Below are 16,918 nucleotides of genomic sequence, written 5' to 3' on the forward strand. Positions count from 1 at the left end.
GGCTCCTGAAAACCTGTCACAAGTTAACAACCTGTCATTTCCTAACTGAACTACAGGTTTCATTTACTATCCTTACAAAATGTAGGGAGAAGTCAATAGCTTCAGAAATGCATTTAGTATAGAGATTCTAGGGGTTAGATGCTATAAAATTAACAGAAATTAAAAAGCATTTCACTAAATAGTACTAGGTCTACTATATAATGTTACTTAAAATATGTTTATTGTATTTTTAGTTATACAATAGAGAATACAAGTACATTATAATTGTAAGAGGAACAGATTAATGTAATATATTAGAGTCTAATAACCATCTGATTTTTTATTAATTCATCTCAACCTTATAATTGATGCAAAAAAATATATTTCCTGTTTAACAGACTTCTGCGGTACTTTTCTTTCTCTCTTTCCCTGACAAAATCCCATTTTATCTCCTCCCTACATAGATTAGAACACTTCTTTTTCATTAGGCTTCAACAATAAAACCAAATAAACAATTAATTATTGAGTACCATTTATTTGTAAAACCCTATACTAGGCTCTGTAAGACACCAACATCTTTTTGAATAGCCTCAAGGCCTCTGATGGAAGGATACTAAGGAAAAATCCATGTCAGTCCTCTTCAGAGAGTTCTTGTCATCTGAGCACTTAGACACCTAGAAGATCCACTCACATGGTAGAACTGGAATTAAAACACACACATGGACTGGTAGAACAGTGAAAAACAATGAATTAAATTTATCAGAGTGGTCCTTAGCCTCAAGTAACCAAATAAAGAGATAAAGACAATATGAGAACCGTTTTATCCTGCAAAACCCTTAAGAGGCTGGTGTCTTGGAGACACCAGGAAAAGGAGACTCATGGGTGCAACATGAATTAAAAACAGGGAAATGGTTTATAAGTTAATGTGAGGAAGAGATGTCACCTCTCTCAACACCAAACATACAACACTAGGAGCTAGGCAAGTACACTTCAGTGGGAGAGATGAAATCTTCTCCATAGATATTAAACAATCTCAGATAGAAGACATTCACATGCCAATAAGAAAGAATTCCCTATGTAAAAACAAACAAAAAACTAATAAACAGAAACCTCTATTAAATAGAGTCAGGAGACCAGAAGAGGGAGCTCTCATGCCCTGCAACAATAGCAGAGCCCGAAAGGAAGAAAGATTCCTCTTCTTTCCTAGCAAGAGCTCAGTCAATGAAAAGCTATGGACTCTTTGTTTACTCTAGTCCTCCCAACTTCCTTTTCCTCTCAATAAGAGCACTCTCCTTCCCTTTGCCCTGTTTGGACTTGCAGGTGGCTCACTATGGTAACCAACCCCAACTTGCAATTCTCTGCTAATCTCAAAGAACTGGCAGTCTATTTGTTTTAGGTCAATATTTTGGTGGCCTTTAGGGGGCACCAGGGAAGACTCCTGATGGCTCCGGGGCTAATGAGCAAACAGGTGAGATGTCCAAAATTGAGCCCACTTCTCACTCACTTAAAAGGCTCTTCTTGCCAACCCTGGAGTTTGAAGGTACATCTTTCTCTGGGATCCAAGCTTCTGCCCTCTTTGGATTTGAAGCTCTCCAGGCTATATTCAGGATCTATTTTAAGGTTTTGTCCTTTCTTGTTAAGGTCTTGTTCTGTATACAAGTATTCACTGAGCACTTCAGTCTGATTTGGGATCAGACTGTTTCAGCTGAAACTGGCCAAGAAACCTTCAGCCCATTCCTTCAGGAACAGGGGGTGTTTTGATAAAACTGCGCTGGTTTTCACCCTTCAGCCCATTCCTTTGAAATAGGGGTTGTTTTGTGGGAACTGAAAGAGAAGCCTTCAGCCTGGCTCCTCCGGGACCAAGCTGCTTCCTTAGAAAAGCCTGCAAGTTGAGCTGTTTGAGCTGTTTAAGCTGTTTGAATTTCAAGCTGTTTGAGCTATTTAAAAAGTATTCTTTTACTCTAGAGAAAAATCTCTGAGAAAGGAGATCCCAGTTATCTAAATATTTTGAGGGTGCCCTGCCTGCCCTACAGGGACTGCAGCTGATGTCATATTTAAAAACTGTGGTCCTTCCTCATGCGCATGTCTAACCAAATGGATTGGCCTGACCAAAGGCAATTTAGAATATCAGTGGCTATTACGGGGAACTTTTGAAATCCCCAAACAATTTTCTGAAAATCAAATTGAACTATGATAGCTCCAAACTTTCTAAATCGGAATGGAATGCTTATCTTGACTGGTATTTTGAGACTTCCACATGTTATCAGGAGCCTAAAATTGCCTCTCTGCAAAATAAGATTTTAAGATTAACTGAGGCAAATAAAGAAAGATAAAATGGCTCCCAAAGCCTCAGGCTCTTCTTCCCTGGCCTCTGTCTCAGGCTCTGCTTCCAGCACCTTCTTGTCTGCCTCCCTCAGCTTCTCAGGCTCAGGCTCCGTCAACTTCTGGCACCATCTTCCTGCTTCCCTTCTATGCCAACTGCACCTCCTCTGTGCCCTCAGTGGCCCCATACTAATTCTCCCACCCAGCCTCCCCTTCTCTGTGAAACTCTCCCACTCCCTTTTCCTCTGAACTTAGCAGAAGTGTCCCTTCAAAATTAAGCCTTCTGAGGATCCAGAGGCTAAACTCTTATTAAATTCTAATATTCTCTGGACTAGAGATGAACTGCCAGCCATAGTCAAAGATTTTCCCAAAGTAACGGGAGACCCTCACAGGTGTGCTGAGGAATTTAATCCAGCCATTCAAATGTATCAACGTGGTTTCTCTGTCTTACATCAACTAGTTCATATGCTTGTTGGTGAAGGCCTGGTCCAGAATTGGGTGAAAACCACTAACTGGGAAAGGTCTCTAGAATTACAACAGGGAGAACAGCCTGCTAACTTATTACATGATCAGGCTTGGGCAATCACTAGGCCACTTCACAGGGCAATCCCTATGGCTTTTCCAAAGCCTGTTGATTGGAACCAAAATCAGGCTTGCACACAAAAATCTGATGAGCTTGTTCATGACTACTATCACAATTGACTTCAGATTGCTTTTAAAGAAAATTCTGGGCACTTCCCTGGCGGCACAATGGTTAAGAATCTGCTTGTCAAAGCAGGGGACACGGGTTTGAGCCCTGATCTGGGAAGATCCCACATGCTGTGGAGCAACAAAGCCCACGAGCCACAACTACTGAGCCTGAGCTCTAGAGCCCGCTGGGCCACAACTACTGACGTCCGTGTGCCTAGAGCCCATGCTCCACAACAAGAGAAGCCACCACAATGAGAAGCCCACACACTACAGTGAAGAGTAGCCCCCGCTCGCCACAACTAGAGAAAAGCCCATGCACAGCAACGAAGACCCAACACAGCCATAAATAAATAAATAAATAAATTCATTAAAAAAAAAGAAAGTCTGGTCTCCCTTCAGATGTTGATTCCACCTGGGTGGCTTTTAACTCTGTTTATCACTGGGCTGAATGAAACCTTTCTCTTCTAGTAAAAAAGGACCAGGATGGGGTTTCCCTGGTGGCGCAGTGGTTGAGAGTCTGCCTGCCGATGCAGGGGACACGGGTTCGTGCCCTGGTCCGGGAAGATCCCACATGCCACGGAGCGGCTGGGTCCGTGAGCCATGGCCGCTGAGTCTGCGCGTCCGGAGCCTGTGCTCCGCAACGGGAGAGGCCACAACAGTGAGAGGCCCGTGTACTGCAAAAAAAAAAAAAAAAAAAAAAAGGACCAGGATGGAATGGGAAACTATGTCCACTCCAGATTTAGTTCATCTGGCAAACCAGCTCTCTCATACTCTAGATGAGCCACCTCCAAGGAAGGCCATGAAAATTCTTAATCTTTAACTCCAGCAAATGAAGGCTCCTAAACCAAAACCAAAACCTCCTAGTTTCTGCTACTATTACAAAGAGCCAGGACACTGGAAAAGAGAGTGTTACAAATTCAAGCACTTCAGGTGCCTTCACCCCTCTAACCAGCCTTTCCAACGTCCTCCCAATTCTTAATGACAGGTCTCCAAGGAACAACAGGGGCTTTTCCCGATCCTCCCTCTTAGTCAGCTTGAAGAAGTATTTCTGCAAACTGGGGACGAATATCTTCCAGTCCTGACACCAGAGCCACAGTCTTGGTACTCAGCCCCACTACTATAAAACAGCCCCTGCCTCAGAATGCTAAAACATTTCAAACAGTGGAGATCTCTGATGAGCCTCGAGGTTCCTGTCTCTGAACCTATTCCCTTTTGTTTAGGTCCTTTGTAGATACCCACCCTTTCCTCCTTTGTTCCTCCACCCCATCCATTTATTAGGCTGAGACTTGTTAAAAGTAACATGTCAAAATTTCTTTCGCCCAAAAGGGGGAAATAACTCTAGAATTTTACAGTAGTCATCAAGTAACCAACCAGGTGAATTACGTGACAATTTAACACCTTTAATTTGTTGCATCTCTGATGGTACTAGAGCTGAAGCTGGAAACACTGGTCATTTGTCCCTATTGCATCAGCCACCATCCTCCTTATGGGCAAAATCTCCAACTATTTTTGGCAAAACTCAAAAAAAGATTTTTCAGATCAAGATTCAAACAGATCCTTTAAAACCTCTTCCCAGAATTAACCAATATTCTATAAGTAAAGAAGCCCTTCAAGACATAAAGCTCAAAGTATATTACAAGGCTCAAGGCCTTATTATCCCTTGTACTAGTCCCTGTAATAATCCTATTTTACTAGTGAGAAAACCTAAGAGCCAAGGCTGGAGGTTGGTCCAGGACTTCCAAGCAATAAACAACATTGTTATCCTTCAACACCCTATCATTTCTAACCCTCATACTTTACTAACATCCATTCACCCAGAAGCAAATTCTATTGTAATTGGTTTATTACATGCATTTTTTAGTGTTCCAGTTGATGAATCTAGCAAACACCCTTTTGCTTTCACTTGGGAAGAAAAACAATTCACCTCCACAGTAATGCCTCAGGGTTTTACTGAGAGTCCTTCGATTTTCTCACAAATCCTGAAGGCTGATATGGGTGATATAAAATCCCCTAGGGGTTCTACTTTGTTGCAGGATGTGGATGATTTGCTTCTTTGCTCTCCATTTCAAACTTCTTCATAGGAAGACAGTATCCACTTGCTGTAACTTTTAGCCTTAAAGGGACATAAGGTCACCAAAGAAAAATTGCAGTTTGACCAAACTCAGGTTTGATATTTATGGCCTCTGATATCAGAACAAGGACAACACCTAGATCCAGATAGGCTTCAGGTGCCCTAGGTTTTCCCAAATCCAAAACTAAGCGCCAACTGCAAGGTTTTCTTGAGCTAGCTGGTTAATATTGAAAAATGGATTCCAAATTTCTCTCTTATGGCCAAAGCTCTGTATGTTTTACTAAAGAAAAACAACCTCAACTCAATCTTTTTTTTTTTTTTTTTTTTTTGCGGTACGCGGGCCTCTCACTGTTGTGGCCTCTCCCGTTGAGGAGCACAGGCTCCAGACGTGCAGGCTCAGCGGCCATGGCTCACGGGCCCAGCCGCTCCGCGGCATGTGGGATCTTCCCAGACCGGGGCACGAACCCGTGTCTCCTGCATCAGCAGGCGGACTCTCAACCACTGCGCCACCAGGGAAGCCCTCTCAACTCAATCTTATGGGACGAACTGGATGACATAGACTTTCAGGCCTTGAAGGAGAGTTTGATGTATCCAACTTCCCTTGGACATCCCAATTATCAGACTCCCTTTTACCTTTTTGTTTATGAAAAGGAAAGGAATGCTCCTGTTGTGCTCACTGAAACACAGGGGGATCACCATCAATCCATAGGGTAGTATAGCCAGCAACTGGACCCCGTGGCATGGGGATATTCCCCTTGCATTAGAGTCATTACTGACACTGCCCTTTTGGTTAAGGCCATCAGGAAAATCACTGTGGGATCCCCTTTAACCATTTTTGTACCTCATGCGAGTAGAAGCCCTCTAGAACTCTCATCATACTCAACATTTCTCAGTCAGCCACCTCACCTCCTATGAAGTCCTTCTGTTAAATGCTCCTCACATAACTCTTTGACAGTGTAATAACCTTAACCCTGCTATTCTTCTCCCCGCCCCCCCGTCATTAACAAAGTCCCTCACGACTGCTTAACACTGATGGATCACCTTCTGACTCCTCCGGATGATCTGCAGGAAATTCCTTTAAGTAACTGACTTCTCATGGTTCACTGATGGTTCTTATTTAAAAGGTGACAATGGCAAATACCGTGCTAAGTATGCTACTGTAACTCCTTTTGATGTTGTTGAGGACCTATGATTACTTTGGTCCAACAGGCTGAAATATATGCTCTTACTTGGGCTTGCACTTCAGCCAAGGGCAAAACTGCCAATATTTATACTGAAAATATATATGCTTTTGGAGTAGCTCATGATTTTGGAATGTTGCGGAAGCAATGTGGCTTTCTTATTTCCAGCAGAAATAAAATTTTAAATGGCCCTTATGTTCAGGAATTACTGGATACAATATGTTTACCTTCAACTTTAGCTATTGCTAAGATTCTGGGGCATTCTAAATTTGACTCTCTGGAAGTTACAGGAATTCACCTTGCTACTATTTCTGCAAGGAATGATGCCTTTAAAGGAACCAACAGGCACCATGTCTCTGCTATGGTCCAAAGGGATATTTCCCCAAATGATAACTTAGAAAAACTGGTTACAGAACTCAATAATTGGCCTTAAAAAAGGAAAAACAAGACTGAAAATTCATCAATTGCTGGTTTGATTAAAAAGAAAAAGCTCTGGTTTAGGCCAAACAACAACTCAGTCCTACCAGAGACTCTTACCACTCCTCACCACTGTACATGCATTAAACCACTGGTCTACTGAAAAAATGATTGCAGTAATGAATCAATATTGGTTGGGAAAACATTAACCAAAAGTCCCTACCTCACTTGTCCCACTTGTTTGAATTACAACCCAGGGAAGCCTGTTCGTACAGTTCCTGGACATTTTAAACTGCCTAATGGACAATTTAGGGCCTGGCACATAGATGTCATACAAATTCCTCCCCTAATGGATATAAATATATTTTAGTCATGGTCTGTATATTTCCACATTGGACTGAAGCCTTCCCTTACAGACAGGTTACTGCCTCTTCTGTGGCTAAAGTCCTTTTGAAAAAATATTATCACTACCTGGGTAACTCCTCTTGAACTTCCTAGTGATTGAGGAACCCATTTTACTGGCTAGGTACAAGTCTGTGCTGTTTGGCTGGTTTTACAACATTTTCACTTCATTTACCACCCTCAATCTTCTGGTTTAGTAGAACACACTAATGGCATTATTAAGACTCATTTGGTAAAATTTGTAGAGGCCCTCTAAATACTTTGACCAAAAGCATTGCTTCTAAATCTTAGATCCACTCCTTTTGGAACTATAAACTCTCAACCCTTTGTAACAGTCGCAGGGTCCCCAATGCACTTGACTCTTGCCTCTTTTGACCCACAATTGACAAAAGAAGAGATAATCCAATATAGCAAAGGCCTAACTGCTTCTATTAAAAATAACCATGTTTTGGGACTTCCCTGGCAGTACAGTGGTTAAGACTCTGTGCTTCCACTGCAGGGGTTAGAGATTTGATCCCTGGTTAGGGAACTAAAATCCTGTATGGTGTGTAGTGTGGCCAAAAAAAAAAACCAAAACACCAAGTTTTGGTAGAGCAATCTTTTCACAGTGCACTCTTGGGAGACTTAAGCATCACACCTTGCAACCTGGAGACTTCCTTTATTGGAAAAGACACCTCCAGAGAGACTCCCTTCAACCTTATTGGAACGGCCCTTATCAGGTATTGCTAACCAACCCTGGTACTACCCAACTCCAGGGAACAGACTCTTGGATTCTTGTAACACACCTAAAGTAAGCACCAAACTAGACTGGAACTGCACATCATCTGGTGACCTGAAAATAAAGATTTCCTGGAATCAAAGCAGACAATAATTGATGACATGGCTTTCTCAAAATATCCAGACCAGGGCCGCTGGAAGGTTACTGCCAAAACTCTGATGATGACATAACACTTCAGATGATCTCCAATGTCTATAATCTTGACAACATGTGGACTTTAGATAAAAGTATCTGAGAGTTTTCCCTCTTAACCCTCCTTGTTACTTGAATGTGACCTCATTAGTTTTCCAATCTGACCACCTACCCATCCATATGAGACACTATACCCAGGAAAGGTCCTTCCTGGTATTGAGGGACAAAAAGCCTCTAACACTGGAAAACCTGACTCTTACTCATGATGCTTTTAGGGAAAGATCTTGATCAAAAGGGGGAAATGTAAAGGAATTAATAAACAGAAACCTAATTCCAATAGAGTTAGGAGACCAGCAGGGGAAGCTCTCATGCCCTACAACAATAGCAGAGCCCAACAGGAAGAAGAAAGACTCCTCTTCTTTCCTGGCAAGAACTCAGCCAATGAAAAGCCACGGACTCTTTGTTTATTATAGCCACACAACTTCCTTCTCCCCTCTATAAAAGTGCTCTCTTTCCCTTGCTGACTGGGAATTTCCATGTGGTTCACCATGACAGCAGACCCAGAACTGCAATTCTCTGCTGATCCTAAATAAATCCATTTTTGCTGGAGAAATAACTGGTAGTCTATTTGTTCTAGGTCAACGCCTAGAGAAAAAATGGCCTCCTGACTGGCCACCCTAAAAAGAAGGCTAGGCAGCCACAAGACACAAACAGGTTTTGACAATTAGAGGTCCACATGTAAAATTAATTTGGACCCTCACACCACATACAAAAATTAAATCAAAATGGATTAAAGACCTAAATGTAAGAGGTACTACTGTAAAACTTTCAGAAAGATACACAGGTGAAAATCTTCTTCACCTTGAGTTAAGACAATGGTTTAGCAAAAGCACAAGGAACAAAAGAAAAAATAGATAAATTGAACATCAAAATTTAAAACTTTTGTGCATCGAAGAACATTATAAATAAAATAAAATACAACCCAGAATGAGAGAAAATATTCAAAAATATGTAACTGATAAGGGTCTAGTATCCAGGATATATAAAAAACTCTCACAACTCAACAATAAAGAGAGAAATGACTCAATAAAAAATGAGCAAAGGACTCAAGCATAGATTTATCCAATATACATACAAATGGTCGACAAACACATGAAAAGATGCTCAACACCATTAGTCATTAGAGAAATTCAAACCCAAACCACAATGAGATACCACTTCATACCCACTAGGATGGCTATACTTTAAAAAATTATTCTGAAAAATGAAAAGTAACAAGTGTTGACAAGGATGTGGAGAAACTGGAATCTTCATACGTTGCTGCTGGTGGGAATGAGAAAAGTACGATCTGTAGAAAAGTTTGACAGTTCCACAAAATGTTAAACATAGAGTTACCATGTGGCCCCAAAATTCTATATTAGAAATTTGGGAGCCTAAGTCTACACAAAAACTTGTACACCAATGTTAATAGCATCACTATTCATAACAGACAAAAGGCAGAAACAATCCAAATGTCCCTTAATTGATGAATGGATAAACAAAAATGGTACATACATGGATAAACAAAAATGGTACATACATACAACAGAATATTATTCAGCCAAAAAAAGGAAGGAAGTATCCTTCCTTTCTTTTTTCAAATATTATTCAGCCAAAAAAGGGAAGGAAGTTATCCAAGCTGTATCATGATACAGCTTGGATACAGCTTGGATAATACAGCTTGGATACAGCTTGGATAAACCTTGAAAACCTTAGGCTAAATGAGAGAAGCCAGTTTCAAAAGGCCATATACTGTGTAATTGCATTTAGATGAAATGCTCAGTATAGGCAAATCAATAGAGACTGAAAGTAGATTAGAGGTTGCCAGAGGCTGGGGTGTTGAGGGGGAATGGGAAGTGCCTGCTTAATGGGTACAGGGTTTCTTTTGCAAGTGATGAAAATGTTCTAGAATTAGATAGTGGTATTGGTTGCATGATGTACTTAATGCCACTGAATTGTACATAGTTAAAATAGTGAATTTTTATGGGAATTTGATCTCAATGTTAGATAGAAGTTAGACAGAAAGAATTCTCCATCTGTGCTTACACGTAGTGAAAACCCAAAAGAGTTTGCATATTTTGAGGGTTTTTGTTTTTTTTAAATTAGAGAGTAATAACTTTTCAATGATTAAATGCCTACTAGGAAGGAACACTTTTGGATTAGCAGTTGAGAATGTTGCTGATCTGCATTCATATTCTTTTTGGCCCCTAATCTTTATTTAGCAACACACACAATTTATTCATGTACCTATATTGTGAAAGCACAAAGGATGGAAAGAGATAAGTAAAATCTAATTTTTCCCGCTAGAGGAAGAAATTTCCTAGGTGAACTGATATATAGACATAAGTGCAAATAGAACTTACATATTTGTGTCTAAATCATCATAAAAACTCAGACCTTAGCTGGTTAAAACTTTATTTTGTTTGAAATAGAATTTAAATTTATATTTTTAACCAATCTGACTTGGGAAAACTTTATCCTTTGTATATAATACCCCATGTAAATATATAAAGATTATAATTTATGGTCTATACGTATCTGAAAGTAAAATGTTGAGTTGCATTAATACTGAATTTTTAGATCTTGAGCTAACTAGATTTCTATATCTATACCAAGAACAATGTAGTCTGATTAATATGAAACATTCATAAAATGTCAACTAAATGCATAATACTACTGATATTACCAAGGACTCCTTAAAAGAGCAACTTGCTTATGAAACACTTCTTATATGAAAAGGTCTTTTTAAAAGTGGATTATTGTCATAGCAGCAGATGAAAGCTTTCTTTCATTTTTAACTACTATATTATGATTCAATAATTTTTATGTCATTAACTATACATTGCCTAAAGAAAAACTGAAGGTCATGGGTAGCAAATATTATAACAAAATTAAGTTTGAAATAATTGTGCTTGCTCTCTGACTTTTTCCAGAACCACCCCTAGTCTCTTAATGGTTCCATTTTCTTCCAGATAAACAGCAACCCACGGGCAGCCTCCTCTCAGGCTCACGTATATCTCAAGTCAACAAAGACGCTATAGCCAATCACTTGAATGACTTTCTCACTTCCCTCACACATATCATCTCTACAAAGCCCAACTAGCCCTTTCTCTTTCCCACTTTCTCCTTTCTTTGGAATCCTAGCTCATTCCCCCAGGGATTTCCTTTCCTCCACATCATTCTCTCCAGCAGCTTTTACCTCATCTTCACGGATAAGATTCTTCCCCCAGTAAACAAACACATTCAAGCTGCTCCAATCATAAAAACACAAGCAAAACATCCAGTTATTCCTCTTTCTCCTTTTCTCTCAGCCAAGCTTCCTGAAAGAAGAGCCTGTATCCAAAGTTTCTGTTTCCTCATCTTTCCACTCATTTCATTGGTTCTAAATTTTCATTTGCAAAACACTGGAAAAAAATCTAAAACATTAAATTCACTCACAATCTCACCACTTTTAAAGAAAAATTATTTAAGTTAATAAATGAGAGTTTCCCCTCTTCATCTAGGCCCATCTTTGTCAGAGGGCTTCTAGAAAACTTGGCCAAGGTTTCTTGGCCTCTGGCCAAATGGCCACTCTTCCTTCCTCTAGGATAAAAATGAGCCATCTCCTGGATATCAGTGTAACACAAAACATGCTCTTTTGTTCCCCAGGAGTAATTTATATAGCTTTTAACCAGGGGAGGAAACAACCCCAAGCAATCATTTTTAATCATTTTATCTTTCTCTGTGGCATGAGAACTTTTGAATATTTTCATCTTTGAATATTTCTATTTGAGAAGAGAGGAAATCTACTTCTCATTGTCCTGTGAAAGGTTAAATTGGGCTTGATTACCATTATTGTTGATGTTCTTTGGTGTATTAAAAAGGGAGCAATGACCAGATTACATCATGGAGCTTAACCACAGACACACCTCTCATTTGGCTGTTTTCACTCTTTAGGCTTTTTGAATAATTCAAGGAAAGAAGCTACATCAGGAGAGAACTGAGAAACTGGTGAGGACAATATCTAATAACCACTTTATATTAAGTGGAAAATAAAAGGGTCTTTGCTGAAGAGACTGAATCTGTCCCTTGGTGTTCTGGACCCTTCACTCACTGTCTTACGAAAAGAACCTATTAATTAACCTGGGACCTGGTCAGGAGAAGGGTTTTAGCCAAAAATCCCCCTAAATGTCACACCACCTGACTTCTAACAGTTTTTAAAATTTTTCCTTACATCTGTACATACTTAGCCATGGATGTTCACAAAACAAACAAACAAAAAAATGTATTTCAAATGAAGTAAATACTATAGCTTTTACCGTTACAGTCCTGGACCTCAAAGCAGACCACATAGAGGCTGGGCCTGGGAGGGTCACACAGTGGTAATGTTACACATTGATTCAGGCACTGGAATATTATAGGACAATATTGTAACCCTTCTTTCAAGACACTTGGCTGAGTGGAAAGGAGAAAAATAGAAGAATAACTGGATGGGGGAGCATGAACAATGGAGAGTGTTTTGTTTGTGTCTTTGGGGTTGGAGGGGCTTGACTGTGTTTACTGAGGGAAGAATCTAACAGGAGACTGGGCAAGTGTTGGCCCAGGTCTGTGGAGGGAGGCCAGCCAGGAGCTGAGTGGAGTCAGGAAACAATGGTCTAGGCTGTGAATCACATGGCCTTACCCAACCACAAGTGAGCAGGAGGTATAGCACTATCATGTGATTGGACAAGGGGAGAACCAGAAATACTTGCCGGACAGCACTAAGAGTACCATACCAGGGAAGAGGGTATTTTAAATAGACATCTCAGTAGCCAACTCTCAGAAGTTTACCTTATTTAAGTCACCACCTTCAAGGACAATTTAGGAAGGTTGTTTCAGAGTAATGCATCCCAAACCTGGTGATACATGAGAATTATTAGAGGAGTTCTTTAAGAATAGTTTTTTTCCTCCATCAGAATGCCTAGGAGTAGGGCTCAAGAATTTTCTTTGAAAAAAAAAAAAAAACAAGAAAAAAGTACTATCTATACGTGACTCTGACTTCCAGCTAGGTGTGGAAATCCCCACTTTAGAGATCACAATGTCTTCCAAATGCATTATTTCATTTGATTATCACATTCTTGTGAAGATGTCAAAGGCTAACAGAATCATCTCATGGAAACTTTAAGTTAGTTTCCGCAACCAGTTTCTGTATTAGTCAGCTCAGGCTGCTATAACAAAATGCTGTGGATTAGGTGGCTTAAACAATAGACATTTATTTCTCACAGTTTTAGTAGCTGGGAAGTTCAAGATCAAGGTACCAGCAAATTCAGTTCCTGGTGAGAGCTCTCCTTCTGGCTTGCAAATAGCTGCCTTCTCACTGTGTCCTCAGTGGTGGCGGGGAGAGAGAGAGCTCCAGTTTCTCTTCCTCTTCTTATAAGGACACTAATCTCATCATAGCACCCCCCCTTCCCCAGCCATGACTTCATCTAAATCTAAATACCTCCCAAAGGCCCCACTTCCAAATACCATCACATTGGGGTTAGAGGCTTCGACATACGAATTCTAGGGGGACACAAACATTCGGTCCATAACATTTCATCCCCAGAACTCATGTCACTCTTATAGGCAAAATATATTCATTCCATCTTAACAACCCCACAAGTCTTAACTCGTTCCAGCATCAATTCTAAAGTCCAAAATCTAGAGTCTCATCAAAATATCATCTAAATCAGATAAGAGACTTGAGGTATGATTCATCCTGAGGCAAAATTCCTCTCCAGCTATGAACCTGTGAAACCAGATAAGTTATGTGCTTTCAAAACACAATGGTGGGCTAGGCATAGGGTAGACATGCCCATTACAAAAGGCAAACTGGAAGGAAAAAAGGGGTGATGGGTCCCAAGCAAGTCCAAAACCTAGCAGGGCAAATACGATTAGATCTTAAAGCTGAGGAATAATCCCCTTTGGTTCAATGCTCTGCCTTAAGGCCACTGGGAGAGCAATCTCACCTGTAGCTCTGCCTGATGGGTCGCAGTCCTTAGGCTCTGGGCAGCCCCACCCGCAAGGCTCCAGGCAGCCACTGTCTGACCTGTTGAAACCGAGGTGATGGCCCCAACCTTAGAAAATATGCAGGCAGCTCTTATGATCTCTGAATTGCCTTCTGGATCATTCTTTCCTTGTCTTGAAGAATAGCATATGTTCTAAAAAAGAATGAAATAATTCCATTTGCAGCAACATGAATGGACCTAGAGATTATCATACTAAGTGAAGAAAGTCAGAAAGAGAGAGACAAATACCATATGATTATCACTTATATGTGGAGTCTAAAATATGATACAAAAGAACTTATCCACGAAACACTCACAGAGAACAGACTTGTGATTGCCAAAGGTGTTGGGGGGTGAAGGAGTGATGGATAGGGAGTTTGGGATTAGCAGATGCAAACAATTATATATAGAGTGGATAAACAAAAGGCCCTACTGTATAGCACAGGGCACTATATTCAGTATCCTGTGATAAACCATAATGGAAAAGAATATGAAAAAGAATGTATATATCTGTATAACTGAGTCACTTTGCTGTACAGTAGAAATTAACACATTGTAAATCAACTATACTTCTATAAAATAAATTAAAAAAAAGAAAAAAAAGAATAGCACATGTTCACAGCTGGATAGCTGTATGATCCAGTCCTGTAGGATCTAAGAAATCTGACAGCCTTCTTTCACTTCATCCCAACTCTGTTCCCTTCAGTTCAAAGTGGCAGTGTTTCTCCTGGGGTACTTGATTTAGTCTGTGGTTCACACCCATATTAATCTCCTTATCAAATGGTTGTTCAGCCACACTCTTAATGTTCTCCTCAGAACAAGCTGTTCCATTTTTTTGCAATATGGATAGGCTGCGAATTTTCCAAATCTTTAAGTTCTGGTTCCATTTTGCTTAGCAATTTCTTCTTCAATTCATCTCTGTCCTCTCACATTTTACTCTAAGCAGTCAGGAGGAACCAAGCTCCTCCTTCAACACTTTGCTTAGAAATCTGCTCAACTAAATATCCAATTTAATCACTTACAAGTCCTACCTTCCACAAAACACTATGACAGTTCAGCCAAGTTCACTGCCACTTTGTAACACGAATCACCTATTTTCCATTGTCCAATAGCCTTTCCTCATATTGGTCTGAGACCTCACTAGAACAGCCTTTACTATCAACTTTTTACCAACATTTTTTGCTGGCATAATTTGTGTTCTTACTCTCTAAGGAGATGGAGGCTTTCTCTACGGCTCTCCTCTTTTCTTTCTGAGTCCTCACTAGAATCACCTTTAATAGTCCCATCATGGCAATCTCAGTTTTATCTAGCATGTACCTCAACATTTTTCCAACTTCTACCCCTTGCCCAATTCCAAAGCCACTTTTACAGTTTTAGGTATTTGTTACAAGAGCATTCCATTTTTTGGTATCAAAATCTGTGTTAGTCAGCTTAAGCTGGCAAAACAAAATACCATAAACTGGGTTTCTTAAACAACAGTTCTGGAGGCTGGGAAGTCCAGGATCAAGGTGGTGGAATGGCAGATTTGGTACCTGGTGAGAGTCCTCTTCCTTGCTTGCAGAGGGCTACCTTCTCGCTGTGCCCTCACGTGGCAGAGAGAGAGAAAAAGAGAACTCAGGTCTCTCTCCCTCTTCTTATAAGGACACTAACCCCATAGTGGGGGCCCTACCCTCATGACTTCATCTAATTACCTCTCAAAGCCCTCACCTCCTAAAACCATCACACTGGGTGTTACGGTTTCAACATATGAATTTTGAGGGTATACAAACTTTCAGTCCCTAACAGTTCCCTTAGAGATGAAATGGATACACAGAAAGATTGACAAATCTAGTTGGCGGTTAATTCCTGAACAGAACACATTTCTAATTTCCTATTCCAGTCCTCTTTCTCTGAAGCCAATGTGTCCCTGCTGAGGTGGAAGAGAGAGAGGGAATATATGACACTTAGTCACTAGAATCACTACCATCTCTCTCAGTAGTCTTTTTTTCTGTTATCTCCAAAATAAATTTAATTTCTCCATTGATTTGTTCCTTGCCACAAACGCATCATTCACAGATATTTGAATTACTACAAACATATGCCTCAGTTTCATGCTAAGTGTACAATCGAGGTTTCCATCACATCACCTTTTCCTTGGTAATTTTCTGCCCTGTACTGCTTAAATAATAGCCAATAACAGCTACTATTCATTGAGCACCTACTATGAGCCAAACTTGGCTACAATTAACATATCACATCTTCCTCACCAAAACTTAGTAAAATCAGTGGTATTAATTTCCTTCTTGAAATGAGGCAACTGAGGCTTAGAGAGGTTAAGCAGTTTACCCAAGGTCATAGAGCCATCAAGTGTCAGAACCATGACTTAAACACAGGTTTATCCAACTACAAAGTCCAAACCTTCAACCACAGCCCCCTATGCCCTAACGGTGCCCAGTTTCTCGCTACCTTTCCTTCAGGGTCCCATATCCCCCCAGAGCTGAGACTCTAGCTGCCCAACACTACTGATAATAGTTGATCCTTCTGTGAGAGACCTAAAACTCAGAGCTGTTTCTCTTAAGACATGCACAAAGGAGGCTTAATCTACTTTGCCAAGCAGGCCTTCTTGAGAAATGAGTCGGCACAAGTAGATAGTCTTGACCATGAAAGCTTTGTTGATCCTGGTGTCAGATCTTGTTTAACACATTAGGGTAGAAATCTTTCTATATATTATTAATATATAGAATATATAGCTTTCTGTTTTCTTAAGTACCACATAAGGAATGAATATAATATTCCCTGATGATTTAGGGCAGTACTTTCCAAACATTTTTTTACATTAAAATCCATTACTCAAAAAATTTTTTTTTCCTATACCTCAATGTATCAGTCAGCTTCACAGGAGAGAGAGGACACAGAGTAATAG

The sequence above is a fragment of the Hyperoodon ampullatus genome (genome assembly GCF_949752795.1).
Source record: "Hyperoodon ampullatus genome assembly, chromosome: 4".
Lineage (NCBI taxonomy): Eukaryota > Metazoa > Chordata > Mammalia > Artiodactyla > Ziphiidae > Hyperoodon > Hyperoodon ampullatus.